Here is a 16,792-nt window from a genome sequence, read left to right on the forward strand (position 1 = left end):
GCGGGTGGGGGCGGGGGGGCGGTTCTGGGCAGGGGAAGGGGGGTAGGCGGGGATGGGAGAGTTGGGGGGGATAGGGGGGCTGGTTGATCAGTAATGGTAAAGAGTGACTCTTGGTTCTATTGGACATGGGGCACAGAGGAGGGAGCGTGAGGACTGAAAAGCAGCACTGCCATTTCCCAAACACCTGGTAGTTATTGACCAACGCAGTATTCTCCAGCGCAGCTCTTTCCCCATGATATTGCCGCTCAACCTCCGGGGTGTGAGCTGAATGGCTGTGTGGCACGGGTGTGGGGAAGTTGCATATTAATTGAGCGCCAACGGAAATGGCATGAATGCACTGAATGTATCACTTACCTTGCTGCAATAAAAAGATATTTACAAAAAAAATGGAGAGGGGCTGATCACTGTTAGCACAATTCTTGTCACTCAATTTATTTTCAGACTGGTGAACATAGGTGGATATTGTTCTGGTTTTGGTAAAGTAAATGCAATGCCCCAGGTTTCAAGTATCCTTCAAATGGCTATAAAGTTTTGTAATTAAACTGGCTTCCTCAAAGTGAATTTTATATTTTATATTTTATCACCTGCTTGTGCAGGCAAATATACCACATTTGCTAACAAATCATTAGATAATTTATTTTGGCTGGGCAAAAGATTTTATTAGTTTTAGTATGCCCCTGCAATTCAGGTAGTCCTGAGGTTCTCTAGATGTGTAGTAGGTTCCTAAGGTTTTAAAAACAGTGGTAGAATGTTTTTGATTTTGATCGTATGGGTTGTTCACTATCTAATTCCTAGTTGCAAAAAATACCTGGTGCAGACAAATTAGGATATTTTGTGTCACTTGATTGATGTTGCTCTGTGATTTCTTTGTCATGAGCTGTACTTGCAGTAGCGGCTGGTGTGGGGGCAGGATGGCGTTTGGGATGAAGGAGAGCTGGAGAGGACAGAGGGAAAATGGGCAACAAATATTCATTTTTAAAAAAATACAAAGAACTTTTCTGTGTCCTCGCTGCAGTGCAGGCTCTGGATGCAGTATCCTTCTTCCTCTCGGTGCTCTCCTTGGCGCTTAGTCAGGTGAAAATGGAAGGACTTCCACCCTAGCACAACAGAAAACCCACAAATCCTGGACCTGCACTGCAGCTTCAGGATTGGTTGGAGCAGGCAAACCCAGTACTCATTTTGAGGATGGGGGACTGTGGCTGCAATCCATAAGCTGTTTTTCAGCCTTGGGATTGCAGGCTTTGAAGTGAGCAGGTCTGATTGGTTGCCTGTAGGCAGCCGGCCAATCGGACCTACGCACTGGCAGGGTGCTGTAATAATTGTGCAATTGCACTAATCAGCCCGCCCCTTGCCATCATGCTGTAACAGTGCGAGCCTGGGACACATTAATAAAATTGTTTCTATTACCATTTCCATAAAGGAGGAGCCAGCGCTGTGTACTTGGGCAATAACCATCTAATCCAGGAATGCTATATTTTGTCTCTGTAAAAAGTACGATTGGAAACCTGGTGTTTTTAGTAGAAATATACTGGTTTACCCCTCATTTAAAAAAAGCACGACAAGATCTTAAGAAAGCAGAAAGAGCATGGAGGCGATCTTATGATCATACTGAGAGGCTAAATTTCAAGACGCTGACTCGAGCCTACCATAAATCCATTTGGGAAGGTAAAAAATCCTATCTGGAATCTAGAATAAATGAAGCGGAGCATTCTTGCAAGGAAATTTTCAGGGTGGTAAAAGATTTCACTTCTCCTTCTGCTTATACTCCGACCCATGCTCACTCTGAAGCTTGGCTGAAGGAATTGGCTGTCTATTTTGTACAGAAAATTACCACTATTCAAGAATCTCTCCAGGCCACTTTTCAGCAGCATACGATGAGTCTGGGGTGTCCCTTGCCAGACCATGGTCCCTTCCTGTGTGATTTTCCCCCATTAGATCATGAGAGTTCTCTTGATATCTTGGCAAGTCTTAAATCCGGATCTCCACAGGATCCTTGCCCTGCCAAGTGTCTAGCAAATATGGCACCTGTTCTAAATGACATGGTAAATCCCATCTTGAATCTGTCGCTCTCTTCCGGGGTAGTTCCCAAAGCTTGGAAGAGCGCCATGATCCTGCCACTCATTAAAAAACCAGCGCTCGACCCTTCAGTCCGTGCGAATTATAGACCCATCTCCCTACTCCCTGCTCTGGCGAAAGTGACTGAGAGGTTTGTTCACAGATCTATTTCTAATTTCATCGAGGAAAAGGGTCTGTTGCATAGCACTCAATCTGGCTTTCGTGCAAATTTCAGCACGGAGACCGCGCTCCTTGAAGTCACAGATGCCATCAGGGAGGAGTTGGATGTTAGAAAAAAAGTGGTACTGATTATGCTAGACCTGTCGGCGGCTTTCAACACCGTTCCCCACGCACTTCTTCTTTCCAGACTCTGGGACTTTGGTCTGCGGGGAACGGTGTGGAATTGGCTTAAATCCTTCTTAGCCGACCGCCGGCAGACAATCTGGGCGCCTCCCTACTCCGCCGAAATGTCACCGCTTGAAGTGGGGGTTCCTCAAGGTTCCATCCCGAGCCCCCTCCTTTTTAACATCTTTATGGCCCCCCTGGCGGTGACGGCGGAGTCTTTCGGCGCCCGGATTGTCACCTATGCTGATGACACCCAGCTCCTCTTTGTAAGCAACAAGGATGGCCTGTTTGACAGTGCCCAGGTCAAGGGCTGTTTGAGCGCTGTTTTTGAGTGGTTTGGACGTCATGGGCTGAAGTGCAACTCCAACAAGTCGGAGTTGCTCTTCTTTGGCTGTACCTCTGAGCCTAATTGGAAACCCTGGTGGCCGCAAGATATGTTTCCTCCCACTAGTTCGTCTTTGAAAGCCAAAAATTTGGGAGTTATGATTGACAACGATCTATCTTTCGGACCGCATATTTCATCTCTTACTGGGAAATGTTTCGGCATCCTTCGGATGCTTCGTAAATTCCTCCCTCTAGTCTCTATTCAGCACAGAAAAATCATTGTCCAGGCACTGATTGGCTCTAGGCTGGACTATGCTAATGTTTTGTTTCTGGGACTTCCCAAATATCTGGTCAGGCGTCTGCAAATCGCCCAGAATTCTGCAGCCCGAGTCATCTTTGGTCTTCCAAGAAAAGCCAGAGCCACTGATCTTCTCTCAACACTACACTGGCTTCCAATTGCTAAAAGGATTCTGTTTAAACTTTGACCACGACTTTCAAGGCCCTACATGGCATAGGCCCCAAATATATTTCCAAACGATTGTCCTGGTATAACCCCCCCAGATCTCTCAGATCTTCGTCCCTATCAAAAATGAGTGTTCCCATTATCAAGCGTGCTAGAGCAGGAGGACGGTCTTTTCGCTACTTAGCTCCTCATGCTTGGAATGACCTCCCAATCTCTTTGAGACAGACTTCTAGCCTTCTGTCCTTCCGAAAGGCCCTTAAGACATGGCTTTTCCCTTAATTTGATGCTGCTTCCTGTGTCTGCACGTCCTCTTAGTGTTATGTTCTCCCTTCTTCGGTTGGGTTTCCTTCGATAAAGCGCCGGGATACTCCGTGGAGTGGCCGTGCGCTATAGAAGTATAAAAATAACATAACATAACATAACATAACATAACAAATATAGGAATTTGTAGTTGTGTTGGAAATCACTGTATCATATTTTGTTCAACTTGATTATTTTTAGTTGCTTATTAAGAGTTATATGTCTTCTTTTGGTTTTTCCTACATGAACTGACTGGTTTACTGGGTCCCAATGTTTTAATATCCATATCTTGTTTGGGCATGTTTACTGATTTGTCATAGTTTCTCTTAAATAGTGAAGGTGTCATTGATATTTGAAAATTAATGTCAAGTGTCCCTGGAATTTCGTTGATGCTCATTATTAGTCTTTTTTATCTTACCACCTGGGGGAATATTGTCTAGGTGTAGTTTAGAAACTTGTTTTAATTGGTACCAATGATAGTCTGCTATCTTGAATTTGTCCCGTGGTTGCCTTGCTCAACAAGTATAAGCTAAATGTTATTGGTTTCTCGCTTGCTGAACAAAGAATGGATAGTTGAGTGATACATTTTTTTAGGTTGGTGAGTTTTGCTCATCTTGAATCTTTAAGGTTTTATTGAGCTCCTTTAATTTTTTGTGTTTTTTTATAGCCAGTGGATGGTTTCTAAGCATACTTGGATCCATTTGCTATGTTCAGTCTATTGCCTAATGAGTATTGGCAATTGTTTTTGCCTCTCATATTGATGTTAATGCGTTTGGTTGATTGGGACGTGATGGGCCATTAAAATAAATAATTGCAGTTGTGATAATATTATGTGTTTTTATATGCTGGTGTTTGAGGGCCTTGTACACTAGGTGATGGGGTTTTGTGATTAACTGATTTTTTAAGGTCTTCCACCAATAATTTTAGAATGATTGGTACATTTGATAATTGGTCAAGTAGGGGCACAGGCACATGCACTTTTGTGTGATTCACTGTGCCCTGTTTCCATTTTACCAAGGTATTTAAGTTTATGGCAGGACCGGAGGCAAGGATTATGCTCTACTTTCTTGATTTCCAAACTCCAGCAGCTTTAAACATAAAAACTATCTTTCCCATGGATCCTAGGGAAAGGTCAACAATAAGGTGAACCAATCAATCCCGAGCTCCTTGAAAGGCACTGGGCTTCTGTGATAATTCCTCTTTCTTTCTAGCTCTCCGGCAGTTAAGTAACAAATGTTTTCTCAATTATACATTGATGTTTAGCAATCTATTTCTTCTGGAATAGTGATTGTGCTTGTAGTACTGTTGCGTGGCGATTCGCAGCAATAGCCTGTGCCACGGGAGCACCTCTCATCGCTCTATTTGCGGCACCTCCTCAAGCCCCGGGGCAAAGTGGTATCGGTCGGTGGCCGTTAGAGGGTGCGCGAACAGCGCGAGCTATGTCTCGTCGGTCCGCGGGGGACGCGTGCTTCCTGTCAGTTTCAGATCTGACAGCGTGCGCCCCCGCCAACCCTCTGCCCGAGCTGCCTTGAAGTCTCTACGCCCGTATTACCGGGTATGTATTAAATCAGGCAGCCGACGCCTGTGTCTGAAGCGGGTCAGTAGTTATATTGCCTCATTTCCAATCGGAGCAAGATGATCCCAGCAGGGTAGTGTCTGCCTCCCTTAGGCTGCCACCGGGGCCCAGCCCAGGCGTCCAGAATACCCACACTAAGGGTGAGTCCGCCCTGTGGGAGCTTGTGTGCCCCAATATTTGCGCTTGTACGACCAAACTTAGGGCTTTACACAGCCGCCCAATAATTAAGAGCCTGCGGCTCGCGAAACTAGTCAGCAGCGTGGACACTATTGAGGTCCATTCCTTCTTGTCATTGGTTAACTGGAGGCCCCTTGCAAAGTAATGGATGGTGATTATGTCGAAGAGGAGTCCCTACAGGTTTCCCGTTAGATGACGAATTCTGTGAGGCAGTGGATATCTCCATCCATCAGGCGGTCACGGTGGCCGTGGACCCCTTTGAACGATGCTTCGTGGAAATCGCCTATGCAATACGGCTACAAACCCCCTCCAAGGGGCACCCCCTCCCTTACCCGTGCCCCCAAGCGTAAATCTGAGTCAGCCATCGACCTTGGCGCCTTTGAACACCTTAAAAAGGCTTTCCTCGCAAGCCCTTCTCTTGATCCCCCTGATGCACTGAGCGAGGTTTCCCCTTGTCCCCAAAGGGCGGGGGAAGAAGGGTAAGAGTCTTCCCGTTAGTACACAGATGAAGACAGCCCCTCTAGGCCCTGGCACCCTCCTGTGAGCGGCGCAGAAGCCCCTTCAGACATGCTGGTCCCTGAGTACCTTCTGTACGCACAATCCACGGAATGGATCCCTGGAGATAAAGTCGCCCAATTTGTGGCAAGTAGTCTCAGGAAACCCCTGGAAAAAGAGCCTGCCATAAGGCGGAATGCCCACGTCCCGCCCTCCCGAGTAAGGTGGCGTTACGCCGGAGATAGATCCCGGAATGGCCACGTTACTGCAAATACATCTGTGACCCCAAGAAAGGGATAGATAGGTCCTGGAGGGTGTGCCAGGATAAATTCCTGGATGCCTGTGGCCCACTTACCAAGTTTCTGGACTCACTGTGCCATAGTGTTTCTGGGCAACGCTAATTGCGCCCCCTCATAGGAGAGGCGGCACTCCCTACTGTTAAAGGTTAACCCTAAACTTGGGGATCTCGCTTTCTCAGAGGCAGGCGCACTGGCTCAGGGGACGCTCTTTGGGGGCCGTTTGTCAAGGAATTGAGCAAATTCGTGGCCACGTTTACTACCTTAGACAAGGCACAGGCCTCGATACAAAGGGTCTTCTACCAAAGGTTTTTGTAGGGGCCGGTCGTGGCAGGGGGCATTCGTCCGGCAGCTTCTACACCAAAGCTCCCACCAGGAGCTTCAAGAAAACGCAGGAGCAGCCCAAGCAGGGAGAGTTCTTCCAATCCAGAGGAATATACTGGAGTCGAGGCTCCATGGGCAACGCCAGTGGTCACTTCCAGACCCAATCAGGTAAGAATCTACCTTTCCCCTCAGTTGCATGTAAGGGGCAGGTTGGCATTATTTGTGCACAATTTGGAGGCTATTACCTCAGATTTATGTGTTCTCCAAACCCTCCGTATAGAATTCTATGGGTGCCTGGTTCAGGAGGTTGCCAAGCCCTCTCGTTGTCTTCGCTGAAACACAAACCGGCCAGGTGGACAAAGAGGTGGTGGACCTACTGCACAAAGGGGCGATAGCCCACGCCTCCCTCCACCCACAAGGTTTCCTAAGTAACCTCTTTTTGATGGACAAGTCAGATGGGGGTCAGCGCCCGGTCATAAATCTAAAGAATTCAACAGCTAATTTGTTTACTGCCATTTCAAAATGGAGGGAATCCATCTGCCGCGCGAACTCCTGCGCCCAGACGATTGGATGGTGTGTCTAGACCTAAAAGACACATACGTGGTGGTCCTGATCTTCCCCCCTCACTGCCAGTTTCTTAAATTCCTGTGAAAGGGCCAGGTATACGAGTACACTACCCTCCCTTTCGGGCTAGCCTTTGCGCCTTGGTGCTTCACCAAGGTCCTCAAACTAGTGGTGGAGTACCTCCGAACTCAAAGGTTCTGCCTCATCGTATACCTCGATGACCTACTCCTCTTAGCTCAAACCCCGACGTTGCTGGAAGAGCAATTACAGAAGGCGGTAGCCTTGTTGCAAGGCCTGGATTTCGTTATCAACAAATAGAAGTCCCTCCTTACACCAGAAACGCAAACTACCTTTCTCGGGTTCGTCATAGACTTAAGTTCACCCGCCAGGAAGATCTCAAAGATTCAACTGGAGCTCAGAAGAACCTTAGCCCGGCCTACTACTTCTCTCCGACAGGTAGCCAGAATAGTGGGGCTCCTGTCATCCTCCATTCAGGCCATCTTCCTGGGCGCTCTACACTACAGGGCCCTCTAAAGACTCAAAGCCTCCCACCTGAGGAAGAGTCTACAGCAGAGGTCTTCAAACTGTGGGGCGCGCCCCCCTGGGGGGGCGTGGATGGCTTCCCAGGGGGGCGCGAATGACTTTGCATTTGCATGTAAATGAAGATGGCCTGGAAGTGCGGCGATGTTTATTTGCTGTATTTCCAGGCTGTCTTCATTTACTTCGAGGTTATGTACAAAAGTGGTTCTGTTGGGTAAGACAAATCACTTTGAAAAGCCACTAAGTGCAACTCAAACGTTTAGAAAAAACGTTTAGAAAGAACTATCTGAAACACACATGCGCTGAGGACATAAATACTCAAGCAATCTACCAAAAAACTTCATACAGACAAGGCATTGATTTCATGCGATTGTTTTATATATCCGAATTCATTCATGTTACATCCGAATTAGTTAATTGAATGATGACATTAGATTCATAAGGAAAGACCGTCAAACAATGGTGAAAATTATGTGACAATTGGTGAAAAGTGCTTGGTGCATGAAGCAATGTACAGTGAAATCAAGTAATATATATATATATATATATATATATATATATATATATATATATATATATATATATATATATATATATATTACCTACTGGCGGTCGCCAGTAGGTGTATATAGTTAGGATTTTTTTCCTATGGGAATTCTGAAAATTCTATGTCAAATAACTTTGGCGTTTTTGGACGGAATTGGCTGAAATTGTCAGGAAAATGGCACATTTTGTTTCTGAGCAGCTGAGAAAAAAGGGGGGTCCCAAAACGCAATTTTCCCATTCATTTTTCCATAGGGCGGTTGGAATCACTTTTAGCTTGAACGGCTGAATGGATTTACACGAAACTTGGCAAAATTGTAGATATGGTTTGCCCGACGTGCCTTTGCTATGTCTCAATATATGTGCTCCAGTGGATTTTGAGAAATTAATGTTTTAAAAAACAGATATATCTGTAACAGCGCTCCGGTTAGCGCTCCGGTTCGCGTACCTGACTTGTAACGGAACTTCGCGAAGCGAAGCTGATTGGCTCTCCGGTGTCTGTCAACATTCTAAACAGTCCGGAACGGCCGCCATCTTGTCTCTCGGTAGGATCGAGAGACAAGAGGTGGAGAAAAACGAAGGGGGAATTTAATGAAAGGGGTCAAGGTAGATCCCTCCTGACCCCCTAGGATTGATGAGGGGGATATTAAAGTGCCCCGCGGGGCAAAAAAAAAAACAATGTTTTGCGATTTTTCGCCGTAGAGGCGCGTCCTGGTACGCGAACCGGGTAGCTTACCGGTAGCGTAACGGGAGTTCGCCATTTTGTGTTTTGGACAAATTTTATCACAAGGAATAACAATGTGGGAAATGGGTGTAAGGGGGCACGGGAGACGTATCTTGACCCCCTAGGTTTTCGGAGGGTAGCTGAGAAGGCTCATATATGTCGGGAATTTTTTTATTTTTTTTATTTTTCCGCGCGGTTAGCTGCCGGTACGCGAACCGGGAAGCGAACATAAGTGAAAATTAGTGAAAAAAGGTACATTTGAAATTTTTAAAAAGTAATTATAGTTAAGGTAGCTCTGAAAAGAGCTTTTGCGTTCTGTGTAAGTTCTAGGTACTTATAAGTAGATACCAATACACAGTCTTAAATTTTGTATGAAAACTCTGTTTCCCTCATCTGAGAAGTGCACACCATCTCCTCTGTAGATATCTTGCATGTAATACCGCAAGTTATTGTTGTAGATGGCACCCATTCCATGGTCTCTCATTTAAGCTGAAACAGACTTATTTACATGCTTCCTCGCTTTCTCAATTTGTGGACAAATTTGATTGGACCACCTCCATTTCTGTCTTTGGCATATATTGGAATATACCAAGGCAGTTTTTTTTTTTTTTTTTGAAAACCTTTATTTATCGTAAGCATAGTACACAGCGTCTGCCTACAACCACTGCGGGCCGGCCGCTATGACAATGAACAACATTTCAGGCCACCTTGCGCTGCGGAAAAAGTCAGAAATAACAACACTACCGTGTATTGGCATGGGACTTCAGGAAAAGGATAACGTAGGTTTCATTTTATGATTTTGTTGAAGTGTCCTATAGTCAGACCAGGTAGCTGAGAGGGCGAGTCACATAACAGGATATCCACAAGTGGAACAGCAATAATCGGGATACTGGCGTAAGACATTGCAAACAGGATACACAAGCACTGAATTGCATTTCGCCCCAGTCAGTGCCTGCCCAATCGGTATATCACCTCAGGAGTTGCAGTCTAGCTTGTCCGTGGTATAGCAGGATGTGAGAGGGTTCATTCTATAGCATAAATGGAAGGATCCAGTGACATACAATAAAGCAAGTCTTACGTGGAACAAGTCGTAAACAGGATATTCGCCCTCAAATAGAAGTATGGGTGGGAAGGAAAAGCAGGATATGTAATCATTCAGTGGCTATGTATTAAAATCGATATCTTATCCATAGAATCAATAAACAATGCGAAAAAACATGAGCACAAAGCGCAAAATTCGTCCCAGAAAGAACAAAACCCTGACCCCCCCGTCTGACCCAAGATATATAAGAAATAAGAAAGAGATACAAGAGAAAGAAAAAGAAAAAGGCCATAGAAACAAAAAGAAACGAAAATCAAGCCCCAGCCCTCAACCCCCCACCCTGCATACCAGCGGAAGGCTACGGCCTACCCCCCCCCCATAGGCATGCCTGTCGCCCCAGCAAAAGAACCCCGAATATGGGAAAAGGAGGAGGGCCTTCGCGCCGGCCCCCAATCCCCCCCCCCTCCCCACTCCGTCGCATCACAAAAATAAGTGGAAGCCCACCAGGATGGGAAGCGGGCATCATTGTACGTCCATTTCAACCCCCCCAAAATCACAGTAGCTGAGTCCTGCATCTCCACCGAGACCATTTACACAGTACAAGAATCAGTCAGTGCACATCCCTGGCCAGTTCGAACAGAAGTAAACAAACTCCCCGACCCAATAGTTCCAGAAGCAGATAAGCCTGGTGAGCAATTCTGCCTTGTATGAGCCACCCAGGCGCACAGCAAAGGAAGCAACACAGTATTGTCACCTCTACTCCAGGGTATGCTTTCCATCATCGGAAGTACATGGCGTTGTTGTGTGATAAGTGGCACACTATACGTGAAAATATAGAGATCAGCAATCGCGCAAACCCGGCCGATGAGTTCATTAGTCACATCATCCAACACTGTGTGCCCCTGGGAGTCTCCGATGTCAAAGGAGTGGGCATAGCCATGCGCCAGGTCGAGAGTATCCTCATCTGCTCCTGCAGGTCTCATTTCAGGAGCAATGGCCGCCAGTGAGTCGTGGACAGTCAGTCCTCGGTGGGTCAGGGAGGAGCGAAAGTCGTGGATAGCCAAAAGGACATCTCTCAGCGTGAGCTCCATTGCTGCGCTGCCGGTATAAGCCGAGCTCCTTGTCTCTGGGGACCCCTCGGATGGAATTGAGTACATCGGATCAGGTAGACGGGATACGTTTGTGTGCTTGTGGTGTACGGGTGGGTTACGGCGGAGCACACCAAAAAGCTTTCAATCGTGCTTTAGCGCCCACCCCATACGGGCCGTATCCAGGAGAAGGAACACATCTAGACGCCTGGTATAGCTGATGAGCGATCACTCCGAGGCCCAGGTCACCCCCGGACAGCCCGCAAAGAATGTCCGTCACAGGCGGAGGGCTTATCTTCGATCTCCGGGACAGCCACTACAGAGGGAGTCAGCAAAATGAATGCGGCAAGCATCCGGGTTATTGCACCGTGCACAGCCTGTGTCTGCCCTTCAAATCAGGGAGCTGTGATTTTCGTCCAGATTCACCGGTCCTCTTTGTCCGGCCAGGGTTGCTGTTGATCACCTCCTCACCGGCCGCGCCAACACTCGGGGTCCCGGCTTATGACCGGCTCAGGCCGCGATCTTCGCGACGACGTTTCTCAGCCATCCGGGGCGGCCGCCAGCCCGGAGTTACACGGCCAGGCACCGCACCATCTCAGCTATATGGGGGTGCGGTTGAAATGCAGGATGGGCGTCAGGATGCTAGGGAAGGCGAGGGCGAGCGGCGGAGCCGAGCGCTTAGGCGGCCATCTTAGTCGTCGCCGTGGCTCCTCCTCCATACCAAGGCAGTTTGAGGGAAAAGTGCCATTAATTGCTGAAATGTGTCCTTTAAGAGCATTTCCAGACCTACCCCAGTCAAAGTGCCCAAATCATTTCCTCCACAGTGCACTATTATGAGGTCAGGGTTTGGCAAATGTAAAAAGGTTTTCACTAATGGTATCAATTGGTGAGATCTCAATCCTCTTTGGCCAATCCATTTGATTTCCACATTTTGTAAATTGAGGTTGTGTAAATTTCTGTTTTCAGCATACCTGTGAGCCCAGTGAATGTAACTATGTCCAACAATCCAGACAAAAAACATGGTGAGAGGAGGTTCTGCTGCAGTCAGATGAAGTGTGGGAATGAAATGGCAGTTGAAACAGTAGGAGTTTGTAAAGAAAAAAAATGTGGAGTTTGTGTGCTAATGATTCAGTAGCAGTGATTGGTGGATTTCCATTGCTGAAAACAGAAGGTTAGGGTGCATGGATGTGTTCTTTGAAACATGTAATTTGAATGGTTAAGAAAACATGATTTTAAGAAACATTGCAGTGAATTAGCAGGTGTACTGAGAGTTCAGAGTTCATTTGAAACATTGTTGTGTGAACTTGTAAACATGAGAGGTCTGGCAGGAGGTAGTTGCTATGGAAAAAGGCCAGAAAGGGCAGAGGGGGGAAGGGTGTTGATTTGAAAAATTGAGGGAAGAGTTTTGATTGGGTCACATGAGAGATATGTGTGATGAATTTCAGCATTTCAGTGCCTTTGTTGGTTGCAGCCTCTGGAGTGCATACCTTTTGCTCTGGTAAAGAAAAATTGGTGTGTTTCTGAGACTGTTTTGAAATTCAAAAAGCATTTGCTAAGGTAAGAAAAAAATCATTTAATTTAGATAGAGAGTAGTATAGTTTATTGAGAAAATAAGGAAGTTAGCTGTACATTTAAAATGTTGTTTTGTGTCAAGTGTTTTCATTATTTTTTCCAAAAAGATTTTGCTTCTTTGACAAATTATAATTAAAGATAATGTGAAGTATTAGTACTGACAGGGTGTGCTTGTACATAGGAGGTGTGCTGTGTTTTCAAATTATGACCAGAAAATCGTTTTTTAAGAAAAAGACAAGCTTTTTTCATTTATGAGAACGATAACATGGGGTGTGCTTTTTTAAATAAATATTTCACTTCCCAACATGAATATGGGAGAATTATTTGCTTGTTTCTTGGTTTAAAAACTCGTTTCTTGAAGTCATTTAGGTTTCACAATATGTTTTGCAAGAGTTACATAGTCAACATGGGGGCATATTTACAAGGCTTATGAGGCACATTCACGTCATTTTCCCCATTTTAAAAGTGACTTTTAAGGTGGTGCAAGGTTCTTGTAAATACACCCTCATGTGTGCTTTGCAAATTTAAGTCATTTTCCCCTGGTACATGTGCCTTGTAAATACGCCCCTATGTGTGCTAGACAATTTTAAGGTAGTTCGCCCAGGAATCTGGGAGGCTAATTTCCTTACATGATGTGTTTAAAAATCGTGCTAAGGTGAGAAAAAATTCCTTTAATTTAGAAGGAGATTAGTATGCTTTTTGGAGAAAATAAGGAAGCCAGCTAGGGTGTGCTTGTACATAGGAGCTGTTTTGTGTTTTGAAATTATGACCAGAAAATCGTTTTTTAAAAAAAAGAAATACTTTTCACATTTATGAGAAGGACAAGGGGTTTGCTTTTTTAAATAAATATTTTATTTCTCAACATGAATATGGGAGAATAATTTGCTTGTTTGATGGTTTAAAAAGTCGTTTCTTGAAGTCATTTAGGTTTCACAATATGTACTGGTAGAGTTTCATAGTCTCTATGATAATTATGATATACATTTAGGACTGTTTAGGGGGCATGGATATGCTGAGGCTTCTGTAATTGTCATTGGAGGAGAATTATGTACATTGCACTGCTGCATACAGTCCTCACCTTCTGCGTACTCTTGGATATGCTAGACTATATCTGCCCAATGAGATACCTAAGCTGAGGAAACATAGGTGATGTGATTGTGAAATGAGCAAAAATATTTGCACCTTTTTCAATTACATCACCTGTGTTTCCTAACATTACTAATCACATTGTGCTGATGAAGTTTAGGCCTGTCCAGGGAGACAGAGGAGGTCTGGTCTTTGTTGAAGTGTGCAGTGGTCATGACTCACTTCATCTGTTGGCCTGCACATGTATTATGTCCTCTGTACTCTTCAATAAGCCAAAATTTCATCTGCAACGCTGAGTAGGCCTCACCTCAAACAAACTTTTGTGACTGCCAGACCTGCCTTTTTGCTCCTAGATATTTCTTGGTTTTACCATGGCAGACAGACAATTCAGCATACTTCTGCATAGGCCACACCTTATGGTGGTGCAAGGGCCTTGTAAATACGCCCTCATGTGTGCTTGGTAATTTTAAGTCACTTCCCCCTGATGCAAGGGTCCTGTAAATACACCCTCATGTGTGCTTGGCCATTTCAAGTCACTTCCTCCTGGTGCAAGGGCCTTGTAAATACGCCATCATGTGTGCTTGGCAATTTTAACTCACTTCCCCCTGGTGCATGGGTGTGGTAAATACGCCCTCATGTCTGCTTGGCAATTTTAAGTCACTTCTCCCTGGTGCATGGGTGTGGTAAATACGCCGTCATGTCTGCTTGGCAATTTTAAGTCACTTCCTGCTGGTGCAAGAGCCTTTTAAATACGACCTCATGTGTGCTTGGCAATTTTAACTCACTTCCCCCTGGTGCATGGGTGTGGTAAATATGCCCTCATGTCTGCTTTGTAATTTTAAGTCACTTCCCCCTGGTGCAAGGGCCTTGTAAATACTCTCATGTGTGCTTGGCCATTTCAAGTCACTTCTTTCTGGTGCAATGGACTTGTAAATACGCTCTCATGAGTGCTTGGCAATTTTAATTAACTTCCCTCTGGTGCATGGGTGTGGTAAATACGCCCTCATGTCTGCTTGGCAATTTTAAGTCACTTTCCCCTGGTGCAAGGTCCTTGTAAATACGCCATCATGTGTGCTTGGCAATTTTAACTCACTTCCCCCTGGTGCATGGGTGTGGTAAATACGCCCTCATGTCTGCTTGGCAATTTTAAGTCACTTCTCCCTGGTGCATGGGTGTGGTAAATACGCCGTCATGTCTGCTTGGCAATTTTAAGTCACTTCCTGCTGGTGCAAGGTCCTTGTAAATACGACCCTATGTGTTCTTGGAAATTTAACTCATTTCCCCCATGGTGCAAGTGCCTTGTAAATATGCCCCCTTTGTCTATGTTGTTAAATTACTGTAGATGGAATTGACATATAGTGTGTTAATTGTTTGCCTACTGTTATTGGTTTACTGTTTGGTAATAGTGGTTAATATCAATTTTTTAAATATTTTTCCACAGATTTAACTGAAGATCTTTAGAAAACTTTAAAAATGCCCTCAAGGCAGCGAAAACTAAAAGAAGCAAAGCGACTTACACTCCATGTTGGTAAAGATTTGGAACAGTCCTGTAATATGAAATTGTATCAAGTTGCCAAAAAAGCACCGGGTAAGAAAAGAAAATCATTTTTAAAAACAATTTGTAGACAAAAAAATAGCAGTATTGAACATGTTTTAGTGCATAAGAAGAGAGACAATTTAAAGGAAAAGGAAAGGCCCGTAAAAAAAGTTTCTGCTAGAGCAGGAGATAAGTCTGTGCATGCCAGTAGAAGGGAAAATCGATTTAAGGACATTCGTAGGCGAATGTTCCGCAACAGGATAATTGTCAATTTGTTAAAAAATTTTAAGAAAGGCCAACAGAAAGTGACATTTTATAAGAAAAAGAAAAATGTAGAGAAAATTATTGATCAGGCTTTCGAAATTAAGCGAAAGTTATTTATTTTGGTAATCAATAGAATTAGGAAACTAAACAACGTAATTTCTGATTTCAAATCAAATAGTAGATGGAAGAGAGTAGTTAATCAAAGTCATTTTTGTGAAGTATTCTCAGGAGAATGGATGCATAGTTCAAGTTGTGAGGCATTTTTCAATGAGGAGAGTTACTATCAGGACAATGATTTGGTGCATGCAGTTGACACCAGTGGTCGAGCATATGAGGTAAAAGATGGTTGTCCGGTTGAAAAAGAAAAACTTGTGTCTGCAGATGCAGAAAAGGTGTTAGGTGATGAGATTTTAGGAAGACGTCCTAAGGGACCAGTCTACACCTGGAAATGTAGTAGCATTTGTAGTGTGCAACAGGATTCCATCAATTTGTTTTGTGATTTTGTACGTACATTTAATAAGAAAAGTTTAAAACAGAAAATGAAGTTGTTGCAAGAATTAGATCCTTGCAGAGTGAGAGAAGTAACAGGTTTGCATGAGCATTCCCTGGCTTGTCTTTCCAGAAGAGTATGCCAGAGTGTTTTTCATCATTTCAGGATGCTAGCAGTGCATCATAATAAAGTGAGGAAATTAGTGAGCATGTTGTATTATGCTAAGAGTCCAGCAATTATGCTTAAACAATTGAGCAGTGCTCTTTTGCATGGTTCAGAACAACATGTGAAAAATATTTGTGAAGAAATTGAGTTCTGTTACTTTGCTAGTAAAGAGAACAATGTTGAAATTGACCCAGTAGAAGAAGGTAATGTGGAAGACAGTGTACAGATTTCTAATATAGATAAGTTTCACAAAGAAATTTCCATCTTTCAGGTGAAATCAAGTGAGGGGCCTAATTTCACTTGTGTGTGTTGTCTCGGACGACTAAGTTAGTGGATTTATATGCAAAAAGTGAAATGGAAAAAAATAGTGAATGGAAGGATTTTGCTACATACTTGATGGTAGAAAATTGTTTTGATTTGGGATCGGACCAACGTATGTGTACTTATTGTTTTAACAAATTAAACCAAAACCGGATGCCTGCAAGAGCGGTTGCTAATAATCTGGAATTGGTTGACATTCCTTCTGAATTGAAGGATTTAAATACTTATGAATCTATTTTGATTCAAAGTGTGCATCCCTTTCAGGCTATTGTACGAATGGAGCCAAAGACAGGGAAATTGCCTCCATCAGATTTACAGAGAGGATTAAAGGGAAGAGTTGTTTATTTGCCTTTAGATTTGAAGAAAAACATTAATACAATTGGAGTAGAGAAAGTGGAAGAGGAACCTCTGGTTATCCTAGTTAATGGGGTTCCGACAAAGAGTAAGAAAATCTGGCAAGATTTAGTGGATGTTAGGAAAGTCAAAAGGGCAACATTGTAT

The sequence above is a fragment of the Lissotriton vulgaris genome, chromosome 1_1 (assembly GCF_964263255.1).
Source record: "Lissotriton vulgaris chromosome 1_1, aLisVul1.2, whole genome shotgun sequence".
Classification (NCBI taxonomy): Eukaryota; Metazoa; Chordata; class Amphibia; order Caudata; family Salamandridae; genus Lissotriton; species Lissotriton vulgaris.